General features: G+C 27.2%; 1 non-coding gene across 1 annotated transcript; it reads left to right on the forward strand.

Moving 5' to 3' along the window:
• The first annotated feature begins 13,871 nt into the window (after positions 1-13,871).
• Positions 13,872-13,943, forward strand: Trnap-ugg. The gene has a single exon. It is a non-coding gene; the product is annotated as a tRNA-Pro (tRNA).
• Positions 13,944-14,769: the final 826 nt, after the last annotated feature.

The raw sequence follows: 14,769 nt of genomic DNA on the forward strand, positions 1-14,769 counted from the left end.
GTAATTAAATTTTTATTCTACGAAATTTTATGCAGAATGTTTTTTCTAATTTCCAATAAAGTCATGCTTTAAAAGCTACGAATGGGAAAATCAACTTTGCCGAAATAATTTGATAAGTATTTTTCTCTTTTAAGTTCACATTTCCATTAAATAAATAAATTTATCCACGAGAATATTGAGAGAATTAGGTGAAACTTTTAGGTGGTTTTTCTTTTTTTTTTTTTTCAAATCTTTTTTCTTTTAAATCTTTTTTCTCTTTTTTTTTGGGGAAATAAAATGTAGTTGGTAGGTTATAAACGTGCAAACGAACGACTGTCGAAATTCGAAGAGAACGAAATGCTCGAGCCACTTGTAGTCTTGTATTTTTAACGCTCGAAAGATCAACGGAAAAACTTTCGCTCAACTACGAACTTGGCTTTTAGTTTTAGTCTTCCTTCATTCTTTTTCCTTTTATTTTACCTTAGAATACGATTTTTCTATGATAAAAAGAAGATAAGAAATAAAGAAGAAAAAAAAAGAAAAGAACAACTTACGATAGTTAAGAATTTTCAAGTGAAAAATAAACCAACTGACCAATCAATCAACCAACCAACAAACAAACAAACAGAAATATATTTTTAATCGTACCATCCAAAAATCGGAGTAATTTCTTTGTTGTTTTCTATTTTTTTTGTTTTTTTTTTTTTTTGTTTTGTTTTCTTCTCTTTCTCTCCTCGATCCGAATCTTTAAAATGAAACATTTATTTGCTTACTTTCCATTCGAAAAGATATCCTCATTACCAACAATTTGTCAGTTGTCGAAGAAAACGTGCTCGTGTCGACAAGGGTCATCCGTTTTAAGGGGGAAAAGGTGGGTGGCGGTGGCACGGGGGTCATGGAAAGGTTCGAAAGTGTGGCAAAACATGGCGTGAAAGTTCCATGTGTGTGTTGAAGAAACTTCAATTGGAGGAGGATGAGTAAAGAAAATTTATCTTTCGTTCTTATTTCTTTCTTTCGTTTCTTCTTTTTTTTTTTTATATTGTCGAGTAGGGAAGGGAAGGGAAGGGAAAAGGGGAAAATAAAAATCAGGAGAATTGGAAAAATTCAAAATGGTTATAATGGTACTCTGTTAGGTAGGGTCCTAGGTGACACCTGGTGGATACCTGGCCATCGTAAGGCGTGACGTAATTTACCTCATAAATGATCATTGCAAATGATAATTTATTGGAACATGAATTCTTCTTTATGATACTTAACAATGGATTTAATCTAATGAAAATAATAGAATAATAATCAGATATATATACACACACACACGCGTATAGAAAGAAAATGAATTATATTATATAAATTATATATTTTACTTACTTAGATTTTTATAATAATATGCATAAATAATATCTTCGTTAACGTGATTGTAGTATTATTTCATCGAAGTTTGCGTGTAAAATAGGAAAGGTCAGAACAAGTGATTAGAAATTAGATATACAGTGAGTAATCTCAATATATTCGTATATATAACATCAAATTAATATAATATATTATATAATATATGAAATAGCAAAAAATGTCTATATATTCTACCGCATTATGATTTTCTTAATAAACTATAATAATTATATATAATAATAATATAATTTCATTGTAAGATTATATTTTAATATTTAAATAGAATAAAAATTGAATATACTTAAAACATTTCTTCAATATGTATTTATCAAAGTTTACATAGAAAATATTAACAATCTTATCCCGAATATTAATTAAAATGATCCAAAAAAATATGAACAAAATTAGTGTCTTACAAATTAAATCCTATTCTCACAATTGTACCTGATACAATATTTCATATATTAAAAATAATAATATTTAAAAATCGATTCACAAAATTCACTAGCATTTCTTTAATCAAAAAGAATAAGTTGGATAATAAGATGAAAAGATATTAACAATCTTATCCCGAATATTAATTAAAATGATTCAAAAAAAATATTAACAAAATTAGAGTCTTACAAATTAAATCCTATTCTCACAGTTGTACCTGATACAATATTTCATATATTGAAAATAATAATTATATATAAAAACCGATTCACACGATTGACTAGCATTACTTTAATCAAAAATAAAGAGTTAGATAATAAGATGAAAAGAATGAAATAAAGAAGATAATAGTTCGAAAAACGTAACAACAGGGTGACGCGTGTGTACCATGAATTCGAATTAAAAAAGAAAAAGAAATAGAAAAGAAAAGAGAAAAAAAAAAAGGCATGGATCGTCGAGTTTTCGATGGTATCTTTATATAGCGTTATTGCATTAAGCACTTCTGTACACGTTAAAAGGGGGTAAGAATGGCAGGAGTAACGGTGGTTAACAATGCCAGGAAGTACTAGTAACCAAGGGGGAATGGTGGGGAGGGGGATGGTTTACCAACGAAACGTAGGAACCAACGGGAAAGGCAAAGGTTGCTTTTTGGTTTATCCTTGTGTTAGACCATCCCCCATTTTCTCTTCTCATTCGTCGTATTACCGCGGTAACAATGCTTGCATTCGATCAAACACACTTACCAAACCTGCATCAAACACGCGCGGGAAAATATTTCTTCTTCTTCTTCTTCTACCTTTTTTTTTTCTTTTTTCTTTTTTTTCTTCATTTTTTTTCTTATTTTCGTTAACCCCCATCGTATATATTATATATATATATGTATCTATGGTATCGTATAAAAGATATGAACCCACTACATGCACAACGTGTAACATCGTAACAATGTACACAGTGAATATCATTTTTATATTATTTCTTTTTTTTTTTTTTTCTTTTTTATCATCTTCTTTTTCTTTTGGCATCGTTTACTCAGGATATTGCATATCGCGGAGAAGAGAAATTTCTTGTTGATATTCCGCTGATTTTTTTTTTCCTCCCCTTTTTTTTATCTCTGCTTGTATTATTTTTCTCTCTCTCTCTCTCTATCTCTCTCTATCTCTCTTGTTTATCTATCGATTGAAATGTATATTAAAAATACGGGTATTCCCTTAGGAGATTTTTTTAACGACCGTTAAACGATTCCAACGAATCCCTGAGTAAGATAATATGCATTTCATTGTTATCCTTGTAATAATTTGTAATCGATATTATTTGTTTGTTTGTTTTTTTTTTCTCTCTCTTCTTTTTTCTCTTTTTAGAATATAATATATTGAAAATTATCGAATGAAATTATTTATGTTTTAATAGTTTTATAATATCATTCGATTTTTTTTTTGCATCAATTTATTTGTCTAATTGGATTTCTTGTCTTTTGTTAACCCTTCTTTGCATGATTTTTTCTTTTCTTTTAAAATAAATCAGGGTGATGTAATTAATGCTCTAGATTAAAGGAAAAATATTGAAAAAAATCCTAGTGCTATTTTTTGACAACTGCGTTTTGTTGTACGCAATAGTCGCTTAAAAAGTTGCCAGCAACAACAAAAATATACAGTACAAGGGTTTTGAGTAGCTTTTTTTGTTGACTAAATATTATGATTGAAATTTCCATCATCATGCAAAGAAGGGTTAATATTTACACATTCAAAAATGATATATATATATATACATGTGTGTGTGTGTGGTATTATAGTTGAAAGTAAAAAATATATACGGTAAGAAGTGATTTCGTACATCCTAATATCGATTGAACACCCAATTCCAGTTACAAATATCTATTTTCTTTTAAGCTCGACATTATTTGTCTCTTTAAGAACGGTAATATAATAAAAAAAAGGAAAAAAAAAAAAGAAAAAAGTAAGATAGTAGAATTCATGTTAGACGTATTATAATCCTAAGCTCAGGATAGTGGTTTAACCGCCGTATTTTACGAGAAACTTTCGACAAACATTATTCTTCATTTTCTGTTCGACTCGCATCCAGTGATTTTTCTTCTCTTTGAGAAAATCCTTCGTAAAATATCTTTTTGCTAAAGTGCATTATAAAAATAATGTTACTAGAAAAACAAAAAACAAACAAACAAAAAAGTTCCTCTTAAAGTATAAGATAAAAGGGAGGAAAAAAAGAAAAAACCGGATAATCGTCTTGACGACATCTTTCGTGGATCATCTTTTTTTTATTTTGTATATATATATTTTAAACAAATTCTATTTCGTAATATTTTTTCTTTTTTTTTTTCTGTTTGAAAAAAACAAAGATTATTTTTTTTGCTTTATTCAAAACAAATCTTATTTTCTTTCGTATGAAACTAATGTAAAACAAAAAGGAAAAACTAAAGTGTGCATAAATTGGTTGTACTTTTTCCATTCGCTTGGAAAGCAATCATAGTTTTTAATCATCTGCAACGTTTATTTGCGATTATTATAGCGAAATTAAAGGCGCAAAAGAAGGATAATGAAAGCTTGAATTGCATAATGGATATGTTAAAAAATATTCGAGAACTTTTTACGTTGTATTCTTCGAAAAGAAAAAAAAAGAAAAAAAAAAAAGGGAATAAAAAAGATAAGAGGATAATTTTTATTTCGTCGAATGCAATTGTCTCCAATCCTATCAAAAGAAAAATACAGAATTTACGTAAAATGATTATGTATATCGTTGAACAACGACAAATTATATTTAATTGGGACATCATTTATTTCGCAATGAGAATAAACGAGAATTCCTTTTACATTGCATAATCAAAAATTCCTGGAATATATCCGTATATCGTTTAAAAAAAAACGTATTCTCTATTTTTCCTTGATTCTGATATTTAAAATTGAATTTGCATATCTATTAGGTTAATAAAATAAATCAAATTTTGATTGTTAACGTCTACGGTAAAATATAGGAATGTAATATTAATATGACGGAACGTAATTTGATTTTATAAATATTAAAAATATATAATAATTATAATATATATAGTAAAAGTTTAAAAAATAATAATTCAAAGTACTTTGTATTAAATTTAGATAATAATCAAAGTATAGAATAAAATAAATATGAAATAATAACGAACCGAAAATATTATCGATGTTATCTTAAATTGTTGCAAAATTTAACTTAAACAACAAAAAATTGGAAAGAAGCAGTTGGTGTGGCTTAAGAGTTAAAGGAATACCAAAAGATAAAATGGAAAAAAAGTAAGAAAAGTAAAATAGTTAGGTAGTTGGTAACCAATAAGAAAAGTGAGTCGAACTTCTATACAAGATCATTTCCCCTAGGGGCATTCGAATGGGATCGAATAAGATCGAAACAGAAAGGATATCCCAGCGATCGGTTTTAATCTGTTTCTGTGAGTTTTCCACAGAGAGAGAGAGGGAGAGAGAAATCGAACTTTCAAGTTGACGAATCCGTTCGTGAACAAATTTGAGAACACATAATGCCATTGTCAAAGAACACGAATCATTGTGTTAGAATTTGTACCAAAGACAGACAGATCATTCGACAGATTAGAAAAAATTGCTTCTCTTTTTCATTAGATGAAATAAAATTGAAAGAGTCATAAAACAAAACAAAAAAATAAAAAAAAAAAACAAAAGAAGGAAAAATTGTATTTGATCGATACGAATCTATGGTGAATTTATTTATATCGAGGACTTCTTCTTTTAAGGTGATCAACGTATTGACGAGAAAAATTTAATAGGAAAAAAAAATCTTTAGAAAAAATTTTCTTTTCGAGATGGTACTTATATATTCTCTTATCATTTTAACGATATAATATGAAAACGTTGAATAATATCGTTGAAATGAAACGTTATCCGGAACGTACGACCTTTTGTTAAAGTAAAATGGTACTCATGTCTTTAATTGAAATTTTAAAGGAACGTAAATCGAAAGTTCGAAACAAAGTGATATAATGCTTGGTAATAGATAAATTGTTTGAAAAGACGAAAGAGAAAGAGAAAGAGAGAGAGAGAGAGAGAGAGAAACGAATACCTTATTCGTATCACAAAGCTCTTTCGTTTATCGTATTAACTTTTAAATCCCATTAGAAAAGAAATAAGAACATCTAAAGAAAAAGGGCTTTTGCTGATTTCAATCCTACCAATGTAAGATAAACCTTTATTGGAATGTTCCTTTTTTCCTTTTTTCTTTTCTTTTCTTCTTTTCATTTAAACAAATTATGGAAAATTAAATCAATCGTTGCATATCTCGATTTGTACATTTCTTTTTTTTTGTTTAAATTGATTTAATCCAATTTTTTGGTGAATCAATCGTATAATTTGTTTAGAAAATTATTAAACATTTCATGATTGAATTTTTGAAAATTATTCGAGTCTTCGGAACGAACGATGATTTATTAGAAAATGTTGTAACAATAATATAATGAAATTATTGTCTATGCGAGTTAACACAATATTGTTTTTAATAATATTAAAGCAAATATGATAATTTGATTGAATGTTTGTAACGCGTTTAGATCATTCCGTATAACATATTTGTATGTTTTAGTAAATATATATATAATATTATTCTGTCGTATTCAAGTTGAGTTGAAATATATCATCGTGCTCAGCTTTAATAAGGTAACTTTAAAGAGAACTCGTAGCATGACAAGAGGTAAGAAACGAAAAGAGGACAAAAGGAACTCTCTCTCTCTCTTTCTCTCTCTCTCTCTCTCTCTCTCTCTCTCTCTCTCTCTCTCTCTGTAACGATTGAGTCGATATAGCTTAGAAAGTATTCGGTTTACATAACGTCATTTCGTGTTTAAAAGCTATCTTACGTCGTTTTATCGGCAAAAAGAAAAAAAGAAAGAAAAAAAGAAAAGGGAAAAAAAGGAAATGCTATTATTCTTCTATATATTATATCGAATTTTAATTAATGAAACTTTTAATAACCCTTTTTTGTTTTTTTGTCGTTTTCTAATAAGTTTAAATTTGAAAGTTATACACCTACTACGATTTAATATCGATCAACTTAATTTATTATAAAATAAATTTGTCGTCTGACCTAACTCACACAAATTTCTATATTCCAAATTATTATTTATTTCACCTTTTATCTTTGGTTATTTTTTTTTTTGTTTTGTAATATTTATAAAAATCATTAAAAATGTAAAGAATATCGAGAGTGATTCCAACGCATGTGACAAATATAATTTATTTCCAATTGAATTATTTTTATGCTGTTAGTTATATAGATTTTGATTTTTAATTCAATTTGATAGAATAATTGAAAAAGATACACCAAAAATAATAAGATATATAATATAGAAAGAGATCTTTAATTTACAAATGGAATCTCGACGATGACCAAAAATTTGTTTGTGAAAAAAACGTATCATAATTATAATAAGAAAAAATTAACTTAAATCGCGAAAATAAAAAAGGAAATAAATAAAATAAAAAACAAAACAAACAAACAAAGAATTTTGGCACGATTTAAAACGTTCATTCGCTTGATCGAATCACAATGTTAATGGTTCAAAGGAACGATGGAAATAAAAAAAAAAAATAAAAAAGAAAGAAAGAAAGAAAGAAAGAAAGAACACGTAGGACTGTGACACGACCGTCTTGTCGTCTACTGTAACACGAACAATATCGACAAAAAGAGGGTCGAAGGTTCACTTTAATTAAGTGTACTACTTCTACTCGAAAGAACCAGTTGAAATTGAAAAGAATCAAGGAACACACAAACGATATTTATCCGAGTATACAATTCGACTACATTCCATCAAGATTCCTTCCTTTTTCTTTTTATTTATTTATTTATTTATTTATTATTATTAAATCAATTATACACATTGTTAATCAATTTACAAATGAATTCATTCGTGTTTAAATTTTAGAGAGAAAATCATTGAATTGTTTCTTCCCGAATGAATTACTATGAATTTTTATTATGTTCGCGTTAACAATCGAGAAAATTATTATACTTTTATATTATATTTTTTCTTTGATATATAATTTTAAGCTAACGCGTTCATTGATTTATCAACGAATAATTCGTATCATTATTTTAATGGGATGACATTATCGAATATTTTAATGGTCTATGAATTATAATGAATTTTTATTACGTCGGAATCTAAAAATATCATTCGTTTGATTTTGGATGCCGAAAAAATTCTCACATGCCAAGGCATTCGCCACGCCCTTTTGCCGTTTTATCGAGGTCCTAACCACGAAAATAGGTCGATTGAACCTAACTTTGACTTTCCTAACGCGATAAGCTATTAGATGCCTCGTGGATTAATAGATTAGGTTAGACAAAAAATATTACGAACTTTTTATCTTGTTATAAAGAATTTATTTAAAAAAAAAAAGAAACATATTGTATAAAAAAAAAAAATAAAATGAAATAATGTGTGTGTGATATAAATATTAAAAAATAAAAAGACATTGGAGAAAAGTTAATAACATATATTTTTATTCTATAAATCATGATTCAAATATTACGTTTTATTTACGATGGAACGAAGACATTAAATGAAATTAAATATATCCGATCTTTGATGGATGTTTATGTTAGAATTAAACAGCTTATCTCATTCTAAATATTTGTAGAACATTTAGGAAGAACATTTTCGTATAACACATGTATATATATATCGTAAATGCATATGCATCATGCGATCGTTAAGCGTAAAATAAGCTTCTACAACTCTACATAAATTCAAACAGTTAATCGTAAAATATGTTTTGAGTTTATGAGATTAGATAGTTAAATTGGATTATAATAACATATTAAAGATCTCAGTAATCAAGAATTATCAATATCTGTATCTGAAAAATATATGAAATAGGAATAATAATTAATTAGATTATTTGTAAGTGTTAGTCAGATCAAATTTTGATTGCATCGATTATGTTATTTCCGTCTTTAATGAGAAAGAAATCAAAAATAAAATATACACGCGACGTAAATAAATTTGAATAAATTCTAATTTTGCGATATAAACACATCTTGTATAAATAATACACGTATGCACATATGTGCAAATATACACAAACTGGAGAACACGTGTTGGATTTATTTGTCGTCACAACGTATGGAATAATTAATATTTCAATTTCTTTTATTAAAATGATAGAAAAGTTTTCTTGGTTGATTTAATAGAAACGATTGGTCTCACTATGACATTAAATTAGCATAGACATAAGTGGTCACGATTTTTTATAGTCGGTTAATATTAACCCTCGTGAATATAGCTATTGTCAGACCATTAAATTCTAAGGTGTGCACATTAATTCAATACCGAAGGGATACCCCCATAATATTATGCTAATGTTTCATTAACTATGCCGCTTCATTCGAAACGAACCGAGTACATATAATGGGAATTTATTTTTTCTTACAATTTTAAACACGAACGTAGAATTTATATTTATTTATTTATTTATTTATTTATTATTAAATGATTATTTTAATAATATTAAATATAATGATTAATAAATATTCGATAATGAGATTATATATAATAGTATCGATTATTGGGTGAGGAAAATTAATGAATATAAATCATTAAATATGATTAAATATATGAAATTATTTAAATACATAAATATTAACAATAATAATATATATTTTATTTCATAAATACGTTTGCTATCTATTTAATGAAAAATATAAATAAATAACAATTGGTAATGACTCGTGATAAAAGTTTAAAACAACTTTCGAAGCCACTTAGAAGGATGAATTGTTTTATCTCGGTTCGTTATCAAACGGAGAAACCAATCAAACTTTGGTCGATTAATCAAAATACGATAAATTAGGAAAATTGAGAGAAGATAGGATATAAATTGAAACAATAACTTGAGGGAATTGTAAGATGAGATCAGTAAATAATATCTTAATAATCTTATCTTGTGTCAATCGTAGTGATTTAATGTTCATTCAAATTGATTCAAAAACAATCAATCAGGGATTAAAAGAATTATAAATTTTAATTTTGAAAACGTTTATACGATAATCAAACAAAACGTATAACTTTCAAGATTAATTTAACATCTAAAACCAAAATTCCTCCTTCCTCTCGTTATCTCATGCAGACAAAAATTAACATAACAAATTATGATTTCAGATATTATTCGGCATCCCGTGTATTTCTTCCTTCATCGATTGAGATAAATCTTAAATGGAATAAAAGAAAAGAAAAAAAAAGAAAAAAGAAAAGGTGAGAATGTCATAAAATAAAAAATAAACGTTTGAAGTAGGAGGACAAGAAGAAGAAGAAGAAGAAGAAGATGATGATGATGAAGAAAAAGAAGGTGTTTAAGTGATGTCTTATTTCGTGAGTCAACCCATTGTCCAGGAAAATTTCAGTTAATCCCATAGTACGATCATGCTAAGATAAACTCAGGGTTAAATAAGGATTAGCTTGATGACGTGACAGAATAAAAAGGAAAGGAATCTTTTGGAGCAGAAAGTAAGAAAGTAAGAGAATGAGAATGGGTGGGAAAGAGGGATGGGTTTTGGGAGGAGGAGAAGAAGGAGGAGGAGGAGGAGGAGGAGGAGGAGTGATATGGGGGAATCAAGAAAAACCATGCCAGACTGAAATACGTTTCCGTTCCGCATGCCAGTTTTCGCTGACGAAAAGCCAATCGCGATATCCAATCGGAATTTTTGTTCTCTCAAATATCAAAGAGAGAGAGAGAGAGAGAGATAGAAGATACCTTAGCCCTTATAAGATCTTTTAGGGCTCTAACTGATCGGTAAATCGATATCGTGATGGCGTTAAAACGACGTTAAAAGACACGAGCTACGATTCTAGTAAATAGTTTCTGTCTGACCCCTTGTGAAATAGTCTTCTAACATCAGACATTTCTTTTCGTTCTTTGTTCATTCCTTTATTATCTTTTTCTTCTTTTTTTACTCTCTCTCTCTCTCTCTCTCTCTCTCTCTCTTTTTATTTCTCTCTCTTATCCACTCGTTCTATTCTTTTTAATTTGATTTTTTTCTCATTTCTTATTTATCTTTCTTCTTAATTCTTATCCACGATTACATTTTCTACTATACAAAATAGATTAATTAAAAATTGAAATAGACAGAAAAGATTCATCAGAATCAATTATTTTTTTAATGTATATTTTGGAAATTAATATAATCAAATATTAGATTTTTCTTTTTAGAAATAAACAAGTATATATACATATACTTGTTTATATATATACTTATATATTATATATATTATATATTATATATTATATATATATATTTTGATATGAAATTAGAAGAAACCGATAAAGAGTTTGTTTCATGAGTATAATCCGAATGAAAAAGAGAAACAGAAAGAGAGTAAAAGATAAGGATAGAAAACCTGTTACCTATATATTTCCAACACGTTCGAGAAGGAAACCTCAAATATTACATTTCTCCATTCCGCTTGCTCAGCACAAGGGAGGATTAGTTTTCCCTCTTCGTTTTTCTTTTTCTTTTCTGTTCTGTTCTGTTCTTTTTTTTTCTTCTTTTATCTTTCCTACAAATGAAACATAGGAAAGGGCTAAAGATGACTCCGCGTGAACGTTAAGTACACCGAAATGAAGGTACAATAGACGCTTTTTTTTTATCTCTTTTTATCGTCCCGATGTTATGAGATTTATCGTTCATATTTATCTCTCTTTCTCATGTCTACCTTTCGTCGAAAATGAAACGAGTAAAATACTCTCCCTACCCCTCCCCGTTGGGAAAAGGATAAACAAAAAAATAAAGTATGAAAGAGGGAAAATAATGTAGCAATTTAACGGTACTAATTATGACGAATGTCTCGAACAAACGTTTGCAAATGCAGGATGCATATTTGCTTTGCATTAAAACGCTACTCGTTTTTCGATTTGTTATGCGATTCCTGTCCGTCGTGCCTTATGTTTGTTATACGCTATTTAAATAAATAAACGTTTTACGTTTTATCCTGTACGAATGTGGTTACCGCGTATACAGGGTGTTTCTCTCATAATATAACGAGAAATGAATAATAATTTTATTCGTTTGATACGTTTTCAGTAAAATTAACGTTAAATTTTAGTTTAGCGAGATTAAATTTATTTTTGAAATAAATATATTTTAATTAATTATATATATATTATTTATATACTATTTTTAAATAAAAATATTATAATGTATTAGATAGGTTGATTAACATTTAGGAATAAGTAGGATTTAATATTGAATTTTATAATTATTTTTTTTCCTTCGAGATTTAGCAATTCAATTATAACCGTGGAATATTAATAATTAATATTTGGAATGAAATAATATAAATGTATATAAATATCGTATTATTTAACAAATTNCATTTAGGAATAAGTAGGATTTAATATTGAATTTTATAATTATTTTTTTTCCTTCGAGAACGAAATTTATTATTTAAATATATAAATTTAAGTGTTACCATTAAATTTAGCAATTCAATTATAACCGTGGAATATTAATAATTAATATTTGGAATGAAATAATATAAATGTATATAAATATCGTATTATTTAACAAATTCTGTTTTTAAATTAGAGTTAATTTTTTGTTCTAGTGCGCGCATCCATGCAACTTTTTAATTGCATTCATTTTTGTTTCTTTTTTTTTTGTTTTTTTTTGTTTTTTGTTTCTAGCAAATAAACAAAGTTAGAGATCCTAGTTATTGTGAATACACTCTGTGTAGAGTGGTTGATTTAATTTTTAATTCACTATAATACTACTACATACGTAAACGTTTAGAACTTGTATATGCATATATACAATGAAACTTTAATTTGATCATTTTATTTGAGTATAAATTAACGCGAAACGTTATGTGTTATTCGAAAAATAAATTGAATATTATACTACGTCGAATTATTATCAAATTGAAATTTGGTTAATAGTTCAAGAGTAAATGTTTCGTAAGTAGCTATACAAATAGAATGAAACTTCCACGAATGAAATATTTATCATTCTCCGAAATGAAACGTCAAATTTAATAGAACGTTGTTTATCTACGGATCTGAGAAAAATGGATTAAAAATATTAAATTTATTGATTGGTCTAGACATTTCTATGTATTTCCATTTTATCAGAGCGTAAATGTGATCTTGACGTTGTTAAAAAAAGAAATTGAAACATTAGATTTGCATAATATTATTTTATTTTTATTTTATTTGTATTATTTTCAATCGAATCTTTTTATAAATTTTTACCACTTTAGTTTACAAAAAAAAATTGCACGATTTATTTTATTTCAATTTCATTTTTCATACGCGAAATTTTTGCATTAACTTATTTAGTATTTTTATACAAAAATATTAATCAAATAAATAGAAAAAAAAATACTAAAATGATGCACTTGCAGTTATAATTATTGTTAAATTAAATAAAAATTGAATGTAAAATTTTATTAGAAAATATTTGAACACCGAATGTTTGACGTCCAATGTAAATACGTGTTAGATTTGCAAATCAATCATTCAACTGTGAATAAAGTGATAATCATTCGTATCTGGAACGAATTATTCGGTCACCAGTTTCAAGTTTAATTATCGCATTATGCTAGAAACAGTCCTTGAATGTTTCATGTTAATACAAATTACAATCAGCTGTTAAACGTGCTTATCAAGGAAACTATTCTGTGCGTTCTTGTATTGTTATCGCATTATCAATCAAATGAGTCACTCGTTTTAAGTAAAAATTCAAGATAATTGATCGAATTAATATACATTATTATATAATTTATTATATAACAACCATTAGCATGTTTTTTTATTAAATAATTTTGCATTTTAAGTTTAAAACTATAAAAATAATAATTTGCCACAATTATAGTAATCGTATTTTTGATTTTAAATCTTATAGAAACAGTTAAATAAAATACAAATAAAATGTATAACAATTTTCTAAACACTTGACGATTTTTTAAATATATATATATATATATATACATATTCTTTATTGGTAAATAATATAAAAAAAAATGTACGAATTTTTTACTCGATTAACAAGCGAGTTCTTTCAAAATCGGCTCAGTGGTCTAGGGGTATGATTCTCGCTTTGGGTGCGAGAGGTCCCGGGTTCAAATCCCGGCTGAGCCCAATTTTTTTTTCCCTTTCTTTTTCATTCCATTTTTTTTTAATTCGATCTAACAACTTTAATTATTATAAAGAAATTATCGCAACTGCATTATTTATTAATAAAATAGATAATAATTATATAATCATCTTGATATACGATAACTTTAGTATTATATTCTATATTTAAAACATTGAATATATAAAAGAAAATGTTTATTCGTTGAAAAAAAATGTATTTTTGTTAAACAAACATTTAAAAAATAGTAATTAATTCGAATGCAAAAGAAACAAGTAATATAGTATGCGTTATTTGATCTGATAATAAATTACACATAACTTTATTGCATAATTCGTTTCATGAATATATTTTAATGAATTTCCTTATAAATAATTGGTAAGATAGAATTTCATTGGGCAAGCAGATGTGAAAGCAGTGAAACTCAATCGACGTTTGATCATCACACGCTCGGTTAACTTTTACCGTTGAATCTAATTCGTCTTCGATAGGTAATTTCCTGAAAGGCGTATGTTAGAATCGGCTGGACACGCTTGAAACACAGGTGCATTTAACTTGCCTATTTATTTTACGGTTTAACGCGAAGGTCAAACACCGTACACGCGCGTAGGTGAGTTCTCACCTGCTCCGAGTAATGATCGAATAATGACGAAGTGAAATTCAAACCTTTATTGCTTTTCCCTCGAATTGAGAAAGGTTGTTTCTCAATAGAACCCATGAATTTTTCGTTTTAAGAACCGTTATCCTTCTATTATTTTCACCGTTCAATATTTTAAAACGATTCTTTTATTTCAAACGCATTATTATTCTTTTTTAGACTTCGTCAAATAT

Source organism: Polistes canadensis, unplaced genomic scaffold (genome assembly GCF_001313835.1).
Source record: "Polistes canadensis isolate GaletaPanama2010 unplaced genomic scaffold, ASM131383v1 scaffold_305, whole genome shotgun sequence".
NCBI lineage: Eukaryota > Metazoa > Arthropoda > Insecta > Hymenoptera > Vespidae > Polistes > Polistes canadensis.